This window comes from Arachis stenosperma, chromosome 3 (assembly GCF_014773155.1).
Source record: "Arachis stenosperma cultivar V10309 chromosome 3, arast.V10309.gnm1.PFL2, whole genome shotgun sequence".
Lineage (NCBI taxonomy): Eukaryota > Viridiplantae > Streptophyta > Magnoliopsida > Fabales > Fabaceae > Arachis > Arachis stenosperma.
Window position 1 is genome coordinate 148828987 of NC_080379.1, and position 15080 is coordinate 148844066.

A 15080-nucleotide genomic window follows, 5' to 3' on the forward strand; every position below is an offset into this window, starting at 1 on the left:
CCCAATTAGAGGTGTCCAAGGTTCTTAAGCACACTCTTATTGCCTTGGATCACAACTTTATTTCTTTCTTTTTCTTTCTTTTTCTCTTTTTTTCGGTTTTTTTTTTCCTTTTTTTTTCGTTTGCTTCCTCTTTTTTTTTGTATTCACTGCTTTTTCTTGCTTCAAGAATCATTTTTTTATGATTTTTCAGATCCTCAGTAACATGTCTCCTTTTTCATCATTCTTTCAAGAGCCAACATTCATGAACCACAAATTCAAAAGACATATGCACTGTTCAAGCATACATTCATAGAACAAAAAGTGTTGCCACCACATCAAAATAATTAAACTGTTATAAAATTCAAAATTCATGCAATTCTTTTCCTTTTCAATTAAGCACATTTTTATTTAAGAAAGGTGATGGATTCATAGGACATTCATAACTTTAAGGCATAAACACTAAGACTCTAATGATCATAAGACATAAACATGGATAAACATAAGCATAAAAATTTGAAAAACAGAAGAATAAAGAACAAGGAAATCAAGGAACGGGTCCACCTTAGTGATGGCGGCTCTTCCTTCCTTTTGAAGGTCCTATGGAGTGCTTGAGCTCCTCAATGTCTCTTCCTTGCCTTTGTTGCTCCTCTCTCATGATTCTTTGATCTTCTCTAATTTCATGGAGGAGAATGGAGTGTTCTTGGTGCTCCACCCTTAGTTGTCCCATGTTGGAACTCAATTCTCCTAGGGAGGTGTTTAGTTGCTCCCAATAGTTTTGTGGAGGAAAGTGCATCCCTTGAGGCATCTCAGGGATCTCACGATGAGAGGGGTCTCTTGTGTGCTCCATCCTTTTCTTGGTAATGGGCTTATCCTCATCAATGGTGATGTCTCCTTCTATGTCAACTCCAACTGAATAACAGAGGTGACAAATGAGATGAGGAAAGGCTAGCCTTGCTAAGGTGGAAGACTTGTCCGCCACCTTGTAGAGTTCTTGGGCTATAACCTCATGAACTTCCACTTCTTCTCCAATCATGATGCTATGGATCATGATGGCCCGGTCTAGAGTAACTTCGGACCGGTTGCTAGTGGGAATGATTGAGCGTTGGATGAACTCCAACCATCCTCTAGCCACGGGTTTGAGGTCATGCCTTCTCAATTGAACCGGCTTGCCTCTTGAATCTCTCTTCCATTGTGCGCCCTCTTCACATATGATTGTGAGGACTTGGTCCAACCTTTGATCAAAGTTGACCCTTCTTGTGTAAGGATGTTCATCTCCTTGCATCATAGGCAAGTTGAACGCCACCCTCACACTTTCCGGACTAAAATCCAAGTATTTCCCCCGAACCATAGTAAGATAATTCTTTGGATCCGGGTTCACACTTTGATCATGGTTCTTGGTGATCCATGCATTGGCATAGAACTCTTGAACCATCAAGATTCCGACTTGTTGAATGGGGTTGGTAAGCACTTCCCAACCTCTTTTTCGGATCTCATGGCGGATCTCCGGATATTCACCCTTTTTGAGTGAAAAGGGGACCTCGGGGATCACCTTCTTCAAGGCCACAACTTCATAGAAGTGGTCTTGATGCACCCTTGAGATGAACCTATCCATCTCCCATGACTCGGAGGTGAAAGCTTTTGCCTTCCCTTTCCTCCTTCTAGAGGTTTCTCCGGCCTTGGATGCCATAAATGGTTATGGAAAACGAAAAAGCAACGCTTTTACCACACCAAACTTAAAATGTTTGCTCGTCCTCGAGCAAAAGAAGAAAGAAGAGAGTAGAAGAAGAAGAAATGAGGAGGAGGGAGATGGTGGTGTATTCGGCCAAAGAGGGGGAGAAGTGTTGTTTAGGTTGTGTGAAAATGAAGGGGTTAAGAAGGGTTTATATAGGAGAGAGGGGAGATGAGGTTCGGCCATTATGGGTGGGTTGGTGGGGTTTTATGAAGGATGGATGTGAGTGGTGAAGAGAAAGATGGGATTTGATAGGTGAAGGGTTTATGGGGAAGAGGTGTTGAGGTGATTGGTGAATGAGGGAAGAAGAGAGAGAGAGTGGTGGGGGTTGGTGGGGATCCTGTGGGGTCCACAGATCCTGAGGTGTCAAGGAAAAGTCATCCCTGCACCAAATGGCAACAAAATTCACGTTTTGAGCCATTTCTGGCGTTAAACGCCGGGCTGATGCCCATTCCTGGCGTTTAACGCCAGGTTCTTGCCCTTTTCTGGCGTTTAACGCCAGTCTGGTGCCCCTTTCTGGCGTTAAACGCCCAGAATGGTGCCAGACTGGGCGTTAAACGCCCAACTGCTAGGCTTACTGGCGTTTAAACGCCAGCAGCTTCTTCCTCCAGGGTGTGCTGTTTTTCTTCCTGTTTTTCATTCTATTTTTGCTTTTTCAATTAATTTTGTGACTTCTCATGATCATCAACCTACAAAATAAAGTAAAATAACAAAGGAAAATAGATAAAATATAACATTGGGTTGCCTCCCAACAAGCGCTTCTTTAATGTCAGTAGCTTGACAGAGGTCTCTCATGGAGCCTCACAGATACTCAGAGCAATGTTGGAACCTCCCAACACCAAACTTAGAGTTTGAATGTGGGGGTTCAACACCAAACTTAGAGTTTGGTTGTGGCATCCCAACACCAAACTTAGAGTTTGACTGTGGGGGCTCTTCTTGTCTCTGAATTGAGAGAAGCTCTTCATGCTTCTTCTCCATGGTGACAGAGGGATATCCTTGAGCCTTAAACACAAAGGATTCTTCATTCACTTGAATGATCAGTTCACCTCTATCAACATCAATTACAGCCTTTGCTGTGGCTAGGAAAGGTCTGCCAAGGATGATGGTTTCATCCATGCACTTCCCAGTCTCTAGGACTATGAAATCAGTAGGGATGTAATGGTCTTCAACCTTTACCAAAACATTCTCTACAAGTCCATGAGCTTGTTTTCTTGAGTTGTCTGCCATCTCTAGTGAGATTTTTGCAGCTTGTACCTCAAAGATCCTTAGCTTCTCCATTACTGAGAGAGGCATGAGGTTTACACTTGACCCTAAGTCACACAGAGCCTTCTTGAAGGTCATGGTGCCTATGGTACAAGGTATGGAAAACTTCCCAGGGTCTTGTCTCTTTTGAGGTAATTTCTGCCTAGACAAGTCATCCAGTTCTTTGGTGAGCAAAGGAGGTTCATCCTCCCAAGTCTCATTTTCAAATAACTTGTCATTTAGCTTCATGATTGCTCCAAGGTATTTAGCAACTTGCTCTTCAGTGACATACTCATCCTCTTCAGAGGAAGAATACTCATCAGAGCTCCTGAAAGGCAGAAGTAAGTCCAATGGAATCTCTATGGTCTCATTTTGAGCCCCAGATTCCCATGGTTCCTCATTGGGGAACTCATTGGAGGCTAGTGCACGCCCATTGAGGTCTTCCTCAGTGGCGTTCACTTCCTCCCCTTCCTCTCCAAATTCGGCCATATTGATGGCTTTGCACTCTCCTTTTGGATTTTCTTCTGTGTTGCTTGGAAGAGTACTTGGAGGGAGTTCAGTAACTTTCTTGCTCAGCTGTCCCACTTGTCCTTCCAAATTTCTAATGGAGGACCTTGTTTCATTCATGAAACTTTGAGTGGTTTTAATTAGATCAGAGACCATGGTTGCTAAGTCAGAGGGGTTCTGCTTAGAATTCTCTGTCTGTTGCTGAGAAGATGATGGAAAAGGCTTGCCATTGCTAAACCTGTTTCTTCCACCATTATTGTTATTGAAACCTTGTTGAGGTCTCTCTTGATTCTTCCATGAGAGATTTGGGTGATTTCTCCATGAAGAATTATAGGTGTTTCCATAGGGTTCTCCTAGGTAATTCACCTCTTCCATTGAAGGGTTCTCAGGATCATAAGCTTCCTCCTCAGATGAAGCTTCCTTAGTACTGCCAGGTGCATTTTGCATTCCAGACAGACTTTGAGAAATCAAATTGACTTGTTGAGTCAATATTTTATTCTGAGCCAAAATGGCGTTCAGAGTATCAATCTCAAGAACTCCTTTCTTCTGACTTGTCCCATTGTTCACAGGATTTCTCTCAGAAGTGTACATGAATTGGTTATTTGCAACCATTTCAATGAGCTCTTGAGCTTCTGTTGGCGTCTTCTTCAGATGAAGAGATCCTCCAGCAGAGCTATCCAAAGACATCTTGGATAGTTCAGAGAGACCATCATAGAAGATACCTATGATGCTCCATTCAGAAAGCATGTCTGAGGGACATTTTCTGATCAACTGTTTGTATCTTTCCCAAGCTTCATAGAGGGATTCTCCATCCTTCTGTCTGAAGGTTTGGACTTCCACTCTAAGCTTACTCCATCTTTGTGGTGGAAAGAACTTTGCCAAGAAGGCATTGACTAGCTTTTCCCAAGAGTCCAGGCTTTCTTTAGGTTGAGAGTCCAACCATATTCTAGCTCTGTCTCTTACAGCAAAAGGGAATAGCATCAGCCTATAGACCTCAGGGTCTACCCCATTAGTCTTGACTGTGTCACAGATTTGCAAGAATTCAGCTAAGAACTGATGAGGATCTTCCATTGGAAGTCCATGGAACTTGCAATTCTGTTGCATTAGAGAAACTAATTGAGGCTTAAGCTCAAAGTTGTTTGCTCCAATGGCAGGGATAGAGATGCTTCTCCCATAGAAGTCGGGAGTAGGTGCAGTAAAGTCACCCAGCACCTTCCTCGCATTGTTTGCATTATTGTTGTTTTCGGCTGCCATGTCTTCTTCTTCTTTGAAGAATTTGGTCAGGTCCTCTAAAGAGAGTTGTGCTTTGGCTTCTCTTAGCTTTCTCTTCAAGGTCCTTTCGGGTTCAGGGTCAGCTTCAACAAGAATGCCTTTGTCTCTGCTCCTGCTCATATGAAAGAGAAGAGAACAAGAAAATGTGGAATCCTCTATGTCACAGTATAGAGATTCCTTGAGGTGTCAGAGGAAGAGAGAAATAGAAAGAAGAAGGAGAAGAAGAATTCGAACTTTAATTAGATAAGGTTCGAATTGTGCATTGAGAAGGAGTGGTACTCCATAAATAGAAGGATGTAAGAAGGAGGGAAGTAATTTTTCGAAAATTAATTAAAATATTTTGAAAACATTTTTGAAAAACACTAATTGATTTTCGAAAATAAAAGTGGAAAAGAAATCAAGTGATTTTTGAAAAAGGATTTGAAATTAGAAGTTAAAAAGATTTGATTGAAAACTATTTTGAAAAAGATGTGGTTAAGAAGATATGATTCGTTTTAAAAACATTTGATTGAAAAGATATGATTTGAAAACAATTTTAAAAGATATGATTTGAAAACAATTTGAAAAGATTTGATTTTAAAAATTAATGACTTGCCTAACAAGAAAAGATATGATTCAAACATAAACCTTCCTCAACAGAAAAGGCAAAAAATGTTCAATCAAATCATTAATTGTTAGTAAGTATCTTTGAAAAAGGAAAGAAATTAATTTTGAAAATATTTGATTGAAAAGATATGATTTGAAAAAGATTTGATTTTGAAAAACTTTGAAAACTTGAAAAAAAAAATTGATTTGAAAAACAAAATCTTCCCCCTAGCACCATCCTGGCGTTAAACGCCCAGAATGGTATCCATTCTGGCGTTTAACGCCCAAAATGCTCCCTTTTTGGGCGTTAAACACCCAACCAGGTACCCTGGCTGGCGTTTAAACGCCAGTCTGCCTTCTTCACTGGCATTTTTTGAATGCTCAGCTTTTTCTGTATAATTCCTCTGCAGTATGTTCTGAATCTTCAATTCTCTGTATTATTGACTTGAAAAGACACAAATAAAAAAAATATATTTGGATTTTTAATAATCAAAATGCAACAAGAATCAAATAACAATGCATGCAAGACACCAAACTTAGCAGTTTGTATACTACTGACACTATATGAGACACATAAACACTCAAGTCAAAAGAATTCAAAGATCAGAGTAAGAAATCATCAAGAATTACTTGAAGATCTTTAAGACACATGAATGAATGCATGCAATTGACACCAAACTTAAGATGAGACACTAGACTCAAGCAAGAAACATCAAATATTTTTGGTTTTTATGGTTTTTGTGAATTTTTTTGTGTTTTTCGAAAATTAAGTGAAAACATCAAAATTCTTAGTGAGAATTCCAGGAATCAGTGCAATGCTAGTCTAAGACTCCGGTCCAGGAATTAGACATGGCTTCACAGCCAGCCAAGCTTTCAAAGAAAGCTTCGGTCCAAAACACTAGACATGGCCAAAGGCCAGCCAATGAAATTAGACATGGCTTTACAGCCAGCCAGATTTCAACAAATCATCATGAAACTCTAGAATTCATCTTCAAGAATTTCGAAAAAAAATAAATGCCTAATCTAAGCAACAAGATGAACCGTCAGTTGTCCATACACAAGAACAATCCCCGGCAACGACGCCAAAAACTTGGTGCACGAAATTGTGATCAATACTTTTCAAAACATAAACAATCCCTAGTAATGGCTCCAAAGACTTGGTGCTCAATACCATGGCATAAACACAACTTCGCACAACTAACCAGCAAGTGCACTGGGTCGTCCAAGTAATAAACCTTACGCGAGTAAGGGTCGATCCCACGGAGATTGGTGGTATGAAGCAAGCTATGGTCACCTTGTAAATCTCAGTCAGGCAGACTCAAATGGGTATAGTGATGAACGAAAATAACATAAAGATAAAGATAGAGATACTTATGTATATCATTGGTGTAAGAGCTTCAGACAAGCGTATGAAGATGCCTTCCCTTTCGTCTCTCTGCTTTCCTACTGTCTTCATCCAATCCTTCTTACTCCTTTCCATGGCAAGCTCGTGTAGGGTTTCACCGTTGTCAATGGCTACCTCCCATCCTCGCAGTGAAAGCTAATGCTCACGCACTCTGTCACAGTACGGCCAATCACCGGTTGGTTCCCTCTCCTACTGGAATAGAATCCCTCTTTTGCGTCTGTCACTAACGCCCAGCAGGTTACAAGTTTGAAGCACGTCATAGTCATTCAATCATTGAATCCTACTCAGAATACCACAGACAAGGTTAGACCTTCCGGATTCTCTTGAATGCCGCCATCAGTTCTTGCCTATACCACGAAGACTCTGATCTCACGGAATGGCTGGCTCGTTTGTCAGGCGAGCACTCGGTTGTCAGGCGATCAACTATGCATCATGCAATCAGAAATCCAAGAGATATTCACTAAGCCTCAAATGCTTGTAGAACAAGAATGGTTGTCAGTCACCTTGTTCATAGGTGAGAATGATGATGAGTGTCAATCATCACCTTCATCAAGTTGAAGAACAAGTGATATCTTGGACAAAGAACAAGTGGAATTGAATAGAAGAACAATAGTAATTGCATTAATACTCGAGGTACAGCAGAGCTCCACACCTTAATCTATGGTGTGTAGAAACTCCACCGTTGAAAATACATAAGAACAAGGTCTAGGCATGGCCGTGAGGCCAGCCCTCAAATGATCTAAGAACTAGATGTCCCAAGATGATCTAGAGATCTAAAAATGATCAAAAGATGAAAATACAATAGTAAAAGGTCCTACTTATAGAAAACTAGTAGCCTAAGGTGTACAAAGATGAGTAAATGAGATAAAAATCCACTTCCGGGCCCACTTGGTGTGTGCTTGGGCTGAGCAATGAAGCATTTTCGTGTAGAGACGTTTTCTGGAGTTAAACGCCAGCTTTGGTGCCAGTTTGGGCGTTTAACTCCCATTTAGGTGCCAGTTCCGGCGTTTAACGCTGGAATTTCTTGAGGTGACTTTGAACACCGGTTTGGGCCATCAAATCTTGGGCAAAGTATGGACTATCATATATTGCTGGAAAGCCCAGGATGTCTACTTTCCAACGCCGTTGAGAGCGCGCCAATTGGGCTTCTGTAGCTCCAGAAAATCCACTTCGAGTGCAGGGAGGTCAGAATCCAACAGCATCTGCAGTCCTTTTGAGTCTCTGAATCAGATTTTTGCTCAGAACCTTCAATTTCAGCCAGAAAATACCTGAAATCACAGAAAAACACACAAACTCATAGTAAAGTCCAGAAAAGTGAATTTTAATTAAAAACTAATAAAAATATAATAAAAACTAATTAAAAGATACTAAAAACATACTAAAAACAATGCCAAAAAGCGTATAAATTATCCGCTCATCAGTTGTGCTTCCTCTTCTTTCATCTCCACGTCAAGTCCAATGGGAGAGGGTGCAAATGTAGATAAAAATTCATCAATGATCGAATCCATCTCTTGACCATCCCTTTCAAAGTCTTCAATCATGAGATGCCCTAAAGGTTGTACACCCTCCTCAACATCAGTTTCAAACGTCTTTGAAGGAGGCTCTATAACTTGACTTTTCCATGGAGTTTCAGCATCCCCTAAGTCTTGAATCACTCCTTCTTCTTCAATAATTCTGGCTTCCTCCACTTGTTCCAGTATAAAATCACGCTCCTTATTGTCCACTGGAGTTTTTAGTGTCTCCTTCATGCTATGTTCTTCATTAGATTCTGTATATGAAGCCATGGGGGTTCCTTGAATGTCCGAATGTCGGAAAGGTAATCGATTTATCACTTGATCCAAGTGTTTAAGTATGAAATCGTATTCCTCCTTGGTGGCTTCTTTTCTATGATAACTCCCTTCAACTACTCCTTCATTTGCAAAGGTCTCTTCTACCTTCACCTTTAGTGCCTCCTCTAGCTCCTTATGAAGTATGGATTTGCGAAGATGATCCCTTCTCTTTTGTTCCATGTCAATAGCATCATTGGGATCATGTTGCTCTTGGATTGATGGATGTGGGTGCTCTTCCATGGATGGTGATGATGGGATGGAGAGATCATTCTGTGGTTGAGATGGAAGTGCACTGGAACTTGAGGGTTGAACAATGGAGGTGGAGGGTTAGTCCATACGGGATATAAGATTTTGGAGTGTAGAGGTGAGACTAGTGAGAGAAGTAAGTGTGTTCTCCATGGAGGTTTGGGGTGGATAGGAGGGTTCATTATTTTGGGAAACAGATTCATAATACGGAGGTGGTTCTTTTTGATAAAGATATGGAGATGGTGAATATTGAGGTGGAGGTTCTGGGTATGGTTCATATGGTGGTTGGTGTGGTGGATAAGGATTAGGGTCATATGGGGGTGAATGGCGTAAAGGGGCTTGTGAGTATGGTGGTCCAAAGTTATGTTGAGGAGGGAGTTCATAGGCATATGGTGGTGGTTGTTGATAATCAAAAGAGCGTTCACCATAGCCATTGCCATGATATGCATCACAGAATGGTTGTTGATAGTCTAATGGAGGTGGTTGTTGCCATGAGGGTTGATCAAATCCTTGTGGCTCCTCCCATCTTTGATTCTTTCAGCCTTGATGCCTGTTCTCATTATAGTTCCCATTCCTAACAACAACATTGGAATCAAACTTGAAGCCAGAGGGGTGAGAGTTCATAGTAGTAGGAGAAAATAAAAACAAAAACTAATAAAAAGAAAATATTTTAAAAAAGATATGATTTTTTAGAAAAAAGGATAAGATAAGATTTTGAAAAAGATATGATTTTTGAAAAAAATATTTGAATTTTGAAATTTAAAACTAAGATAAGATAAGATAAAAATTTTAAAATAAAATTCTGAAATTTTTTTTGAAAAATATTTACAATAACCAATAATAAGGCACACGTTTGCAATTCCCCGGCAATGGCGCCATTTTGACGTCAGGATTTTTGCTAGTAAAGAATTTTATAAAAATAGTCGCGTTGTAAGTATAGCTTATAAACCAACAGAAAATCCTTTCGCACAAACGTTTGGTTGTCACAAGTAACAAACCCAATAAAATTTATAAACCGAAGTATTCAAACCTTGGGTCATCTTCTCAAGGAATTACAGGGAGGTGTGTTTTATTATTGATTATGGAAAACAGTGTTTTGAGTTTTTGAAAAGGGTTTTGAGCAAGAGAAATGGGTTGCAGAAATTAATAAATTAATAACGAAGAAATCTCTTGGCAAGGTATGAAAACTAGAAGTTCTATCCTAGTTATCCTTATCAATGGTGATGAGAATTATACTTTCGCTCCCACTAAGTCAACCTCTAACTATGAAGGTAAGTTAAGTGGACAAATTAATTTAACACCTAAAGTCCTAGTCAACTCCTTAAGGAAAGACTAGAGTTATAGGAATCTAAATTAATCAGCAGAGATAATAATTATCAATTACGATGAATTTGACAACTCAAGAGTTACCAATTAATCAACCAAAGCCAAAAGGGAAAAATCTAAATTAATTACAATAAATAGAAGAAAGCAATCATGAGTCTGAGATACCTCAAATTATATTAATTAAGAAAGTCCTAACATGAAAAGTTCATAAACAAGTAAAAGAGAAAATAAATAAATAGAACATTGAACCTGTGATGAAAAAGATAAAAATATTTTTAAGTCCTTTAAGAGGAGTCCTAATCCTAATCCTAAGAGAGAGGAGAGAACATCTCTCTCTAAAAACTACATCTAAATTATGAAAAGCATGATTTTTGAATGAATGTATGTTGTGTGAAGTATATGTTGAATGAATGAATTCTCCCACTTTATAGCCTCTAATATGTTCTTTTTGGGCCAAAAATTGGATCAAAAACAGCCCAGAAATCGTTGATTTCAAAATCTGGTACGTACAGGTCGCGGGAAAGTGACGCGAAAGCGTCGTCCATGCGTTTGCGTGGGTTGAAATTCGCAGATGCGAGGTGGGCCCATCATTCACGCGTTTGCATCACCTAACTTCAGAGCAGCTATGGCAAATTATATATCGTTGCGAAGCCCCGGATGTTAGCTTTCCAACGCAACTGTAACCGCGTCATTTGGACCTCTGTAGGTCATGTTATGGTCGATTTAGTACCAAGAGGTTAGGCTGGACAGATTTAGCAGTTCCTTCAATTCCTTGTATTCTTTCCAGTTTTGCATGCTTCCTTTCCATCCTGTAACACCCTAATATTCAAATCCTTATGCTCGAGTCATAAGTCAATGATATTACGGTGGTACGACTCTCAGGTGGATTTTAATATATAATATAGGTAATTTTCGAAAGGAGTATTAATCGAGAAGCCTGAAAAGAGTAGAAATAAAATTGCGAAGACGTATCACTCACGTTTCAACAACGAAAAGTTAAACTGTTAAGTCGAACGCGATATACGGACAAGGCATAAAGGAGATTAAGAGATAGATAATAGATAGATATGTATAGCATAAGTAAATAGCCACTAGTCGCGACCCGCGAAGTTTAGGCCGGCTAGGGTACAGTATGAAAGTAGTTGACAACAGTATATCCTAATCTCTCCCAAAGGAAACATAAGAGCCTCTATAGGCAAGTTCCAAAAGAGTTCAATACATAATATAATCTTTTCAAAACAAAGGTGGAGAGATTCTAAGCAAAACACAAAGTAGAGAAAATAAATATCTTCGCCGTCTCTCAGACGAACCACAGCTCACTTCTGAGCACCTGGACCTGTATCTGAAAAACAAGAGATATATGCGGAATGAGAACCCCGGGCCCATGGGTTCCCAGTACGGTAAAAGTGCCAAAAAAATACAGTGCACTGCAATAAAAACTCATTAAGCAATCCTAAACTTCTTCACCAAATATCCAGCCTAGATTCTCACTAATCCATGAATAGGCAACTGTCGTAAGGGGATACTAAATCTAGTTCATGTTACACATGTTTCCCAACTTGCTGACTCTTCCACGAATCAGACTCAGAATCATAAGCAAAACCATCATCAGTTGTTCTACCTCAGTAACTCTATATTAATACATCATACCCTCGCCTGGAGCTAGTGAAATCACATCACTGCATCTACCCAGGGGGCTCAAATTATCTCATCCAATCATCATCATCATCATGCAATCACATCATTAATTCATCTTATCAAGAATAGCCCTCAACCTCCACCGACACCAACATGACGGGCCTCTCAGTTGTACAAACACAAGCAATACAGGCAAGTAATACACAATTAAGGTACAAGTAGAACAAGTAGCACATAATCAGGTAACTTAGCATATATAATGTAGAAATTCAAAACAAATAGGCAAACCCAAACAATTCAAACATATGCAAATGATGAATGCCTGCTGGTGTGCGAAATTGTGATCACTACAACTCAAATAATCCCTAGTAATGGCCCCAAAAGCTTGGTGCTCAATACCATGGCATAAACACAACTTTGCACAACTAACCAGCAAGTGCACTGGGTCGTCCAAGTAATAAACCTTACGCGAGTAAGGGTCGATCCCACGGAGATTGTTGGTATGAAGCAAGCTATGGTCACCTTGTAAATCTCAGTCAGGCAGACTCAGATGGGTATAGATGATGAATGAATAAAACATAAAGAAAAAGATAGAGATACTTATGTATATCATTGGTGAGAGCTTCAGATAAGCGTATGAAGATGCTTTCCCTTCCGTCTCTCTGCTTTCCTGCTGTCTTCATCCAATCCTTCTTACTCCTTTCCATGGCAAGCTTATGCAAGGGTTTCACCGTTGTCAGTGGCTACCTCCCATCCTCTCAGTGGAAATGTTCAACGCACCCTGTCACGGCACGGCTATCCATCTGTCGGTTCTCGGTCAGGCCGGAATAGAATCCAGTGATTCTTTTGCGTCTGTCACTAACGCCCCGCCTGCTAGGAGTTTGAAGCACGTCACAGTCATTCAATCATTGAATCCTACTCAGAATACCACAGACAAGGTTAGACCTTCCGGATTCTCTTGAATGCCGCCATCAGTTCTTGCCTATACCACGAAGACTCTGATCTCACGGAATGGCTGGCTCGTTTGTCAGGCGAGCACTCGGTTGTCAGGCGATCAACCATGCATCATGTATCAGGAATCCAAGAGATAAACATTAGAGCCTTGTTGCTTGTAGAACAGAGTGGTTGTCAGTCACTTGTTCATAAGTGAGAATGATGATGAGTGTCACATAATCATCACATTCATCAAGTTCTTGAGTGCGAATGAATATCTTGGAATAAGAACAAGCGGAATTGAATAGAAGAACAATAGTAATTGCATTAATACTCGAGGTACAGCAGAGCTCCACACCTTAATCTATGGTGTGTAGAAACTCCACCGTTGAAAATACATAAGAACAAGGTCTAGGCATGGCCGTGAGGCCAGCCCCCAGATGATCTAAGAACTAGATGTCCAAAGATGAAAATATAATAGTAAAAGGTCCTACTTATAGAGAACTAGTAGCCTAAGGTGTACAAAGATGAGTAAATGACATAAAAATCTACTTCCGGGCCCACTTGGTGTGTGCTTGGGCTGAGCAATGAAGCATTTTCGTGTAGAGACTCTTCTTGGAGTTAAACGCCAGCTTTTATGCCAGTTTGGGCGTTTAACTCCCATTTTGGTGCCAGTTCCGGCGTTTAACGCTGGAATTCCTGAAGGTGACTTTGAATGCCGGTTTGGGCCATCAAATCTTGGGCAAAGTATGGACTATCATATATTGCTGGAAAGCCCAGGATGTCTACTTTCCAACGCCGTTGAGAACGTACCAATTGGGCTTCTGTAGCTCCAGAAAATCCACTTCGAGTGCAGGGAGGTCAGAATCCAATAGCATCTGCAGTCCTTTTCAGTCTCTGAATCAGATTTTTGCTCAGGTCCCTCAATTTCAGCCAGAAAATACCTGAAATCACAGAAAAACACACAAACTCATAGTAAAGTCCAGAAAAGTTAATTTTAACTAAAAACTAATAAAAATATACTAAAAACTCAACTCAAACTACTAAAAACATACTAAAAACAATGCCAAAAAGCGTATAAATTATCCGCTCATCACAACACCAAACTTAAATTGTTGCTTGTCCTCAAGCAACTGAAGATCAAATAAGATAAAAAGAAAAGAATATGCAATGAACTCCAAAAACATCTATGAAGATCAGTATTAATTAGATGAGCGGGGCTCTTAGCTTTTTGCCTCTGAATAGTTTTGGCATCTCACTTTATCCTTTGAAACTCAGAATGATTGGCTTCTTTAGGAACTCAGAATCCAGATAGTGTCATTGATTCTCCTAGTTAAGTATGATGATTCTTGAACACAGCTACTTATTGAGTCTTGGCCGTGACCCAAAGCACTCTGTCTTCCAGTATTACCACCGGATACATACATGCCACAGACACATAATTGGGTGAACCTTTTCAGATTGTGACTCAGCTTTGCTAGAGTCCCCAATTAGAGGTGTCCAGGGTTCTTAAGCACACTCTTTTTGCCTTGGATCACAACTTTATTTCTTTCTTTTTCTTTCTTTTTCTTTCTTTTTCTCTTTCTTTTTCGTTTTTTTTTTCGCTTGCTTCCCCCTTTTTTTTTTATATTCACTACTTTTTCTTGCTTCAAGAATCATTTTTATGATTTTTCAAATCCTCAGTAACATGTCTCCTTTTTCATCATTCTTTCAAGAGCCAACATTCATGAACCACAAATTCAAAAGACATATGCACTGTTTAAGCATACATTCAGAAAACAAAAGTGTTGCCACCACATCAAAATAATTAAACTGTTAAAAAATTCAAAATTCATGCAATTTTTATCTTTTTCAATTAAGAACAATTTTTTTATTTTAAGAAAGGTGATGGATTCATAGGACATTCATAACTTTAAGGCATAGACACTAAGACACTAATGATCATAAGACACAAACATGGATAAACATAAAGCATAATTTTCGAAAAACAAGAAAATAAAGAACAAGGAGATTAAAGAACGGGTCCACCTCAGTGATGGCGGCTTGTTCTTCCTCTTGAAGGTCTTATGGAGTGCTTGAGTTCCTCAATGTCTCTTCCTTGTCTTTGTTGCTCCTCTCTCATGATTCTTTGATCTTCTCTAATTTCATGGAGGAGGATGGAATGTTCTTGGTGCTCCACCCTTAGTTGTCCCATGTTGGAACTCAATTCTCCTAGGGAGGTGTTCAGTTGCTCCCAATAGTCTTGTGGAGGAAAGTGCATCCCTTGAGGCATCTCAGGGATCTCATGATGAGAGGGGTCTCTTGTTATCCTTTTCTTAGTGATGGGCTTGTCCTCATCAATGAGGATGTCTCCTTCTATGTCAACTCCTACTGAATAACAGAGGTGACA

General features: G+C 39.8%; 1 non-coding gene across 1 annotated transcript; it reads left to right on the top strand.

Annotated features, from left to right (window-relative positions):
• Positions 1-4198: 4198 nt before the first annotated feature.
• LOC130971613 (small nucleolar RNA R71) lies at positions 4199-4306 on the top strand. Its single transcript, XR_009082825.1, has one exon. It is a non-coding gene; the product is annotated as a small nucleolar RNA R71 (small nucleolar RNA).
• The last annotated feature ends 10774 nt before the right edge of the window (positions 4307-15080 follow it).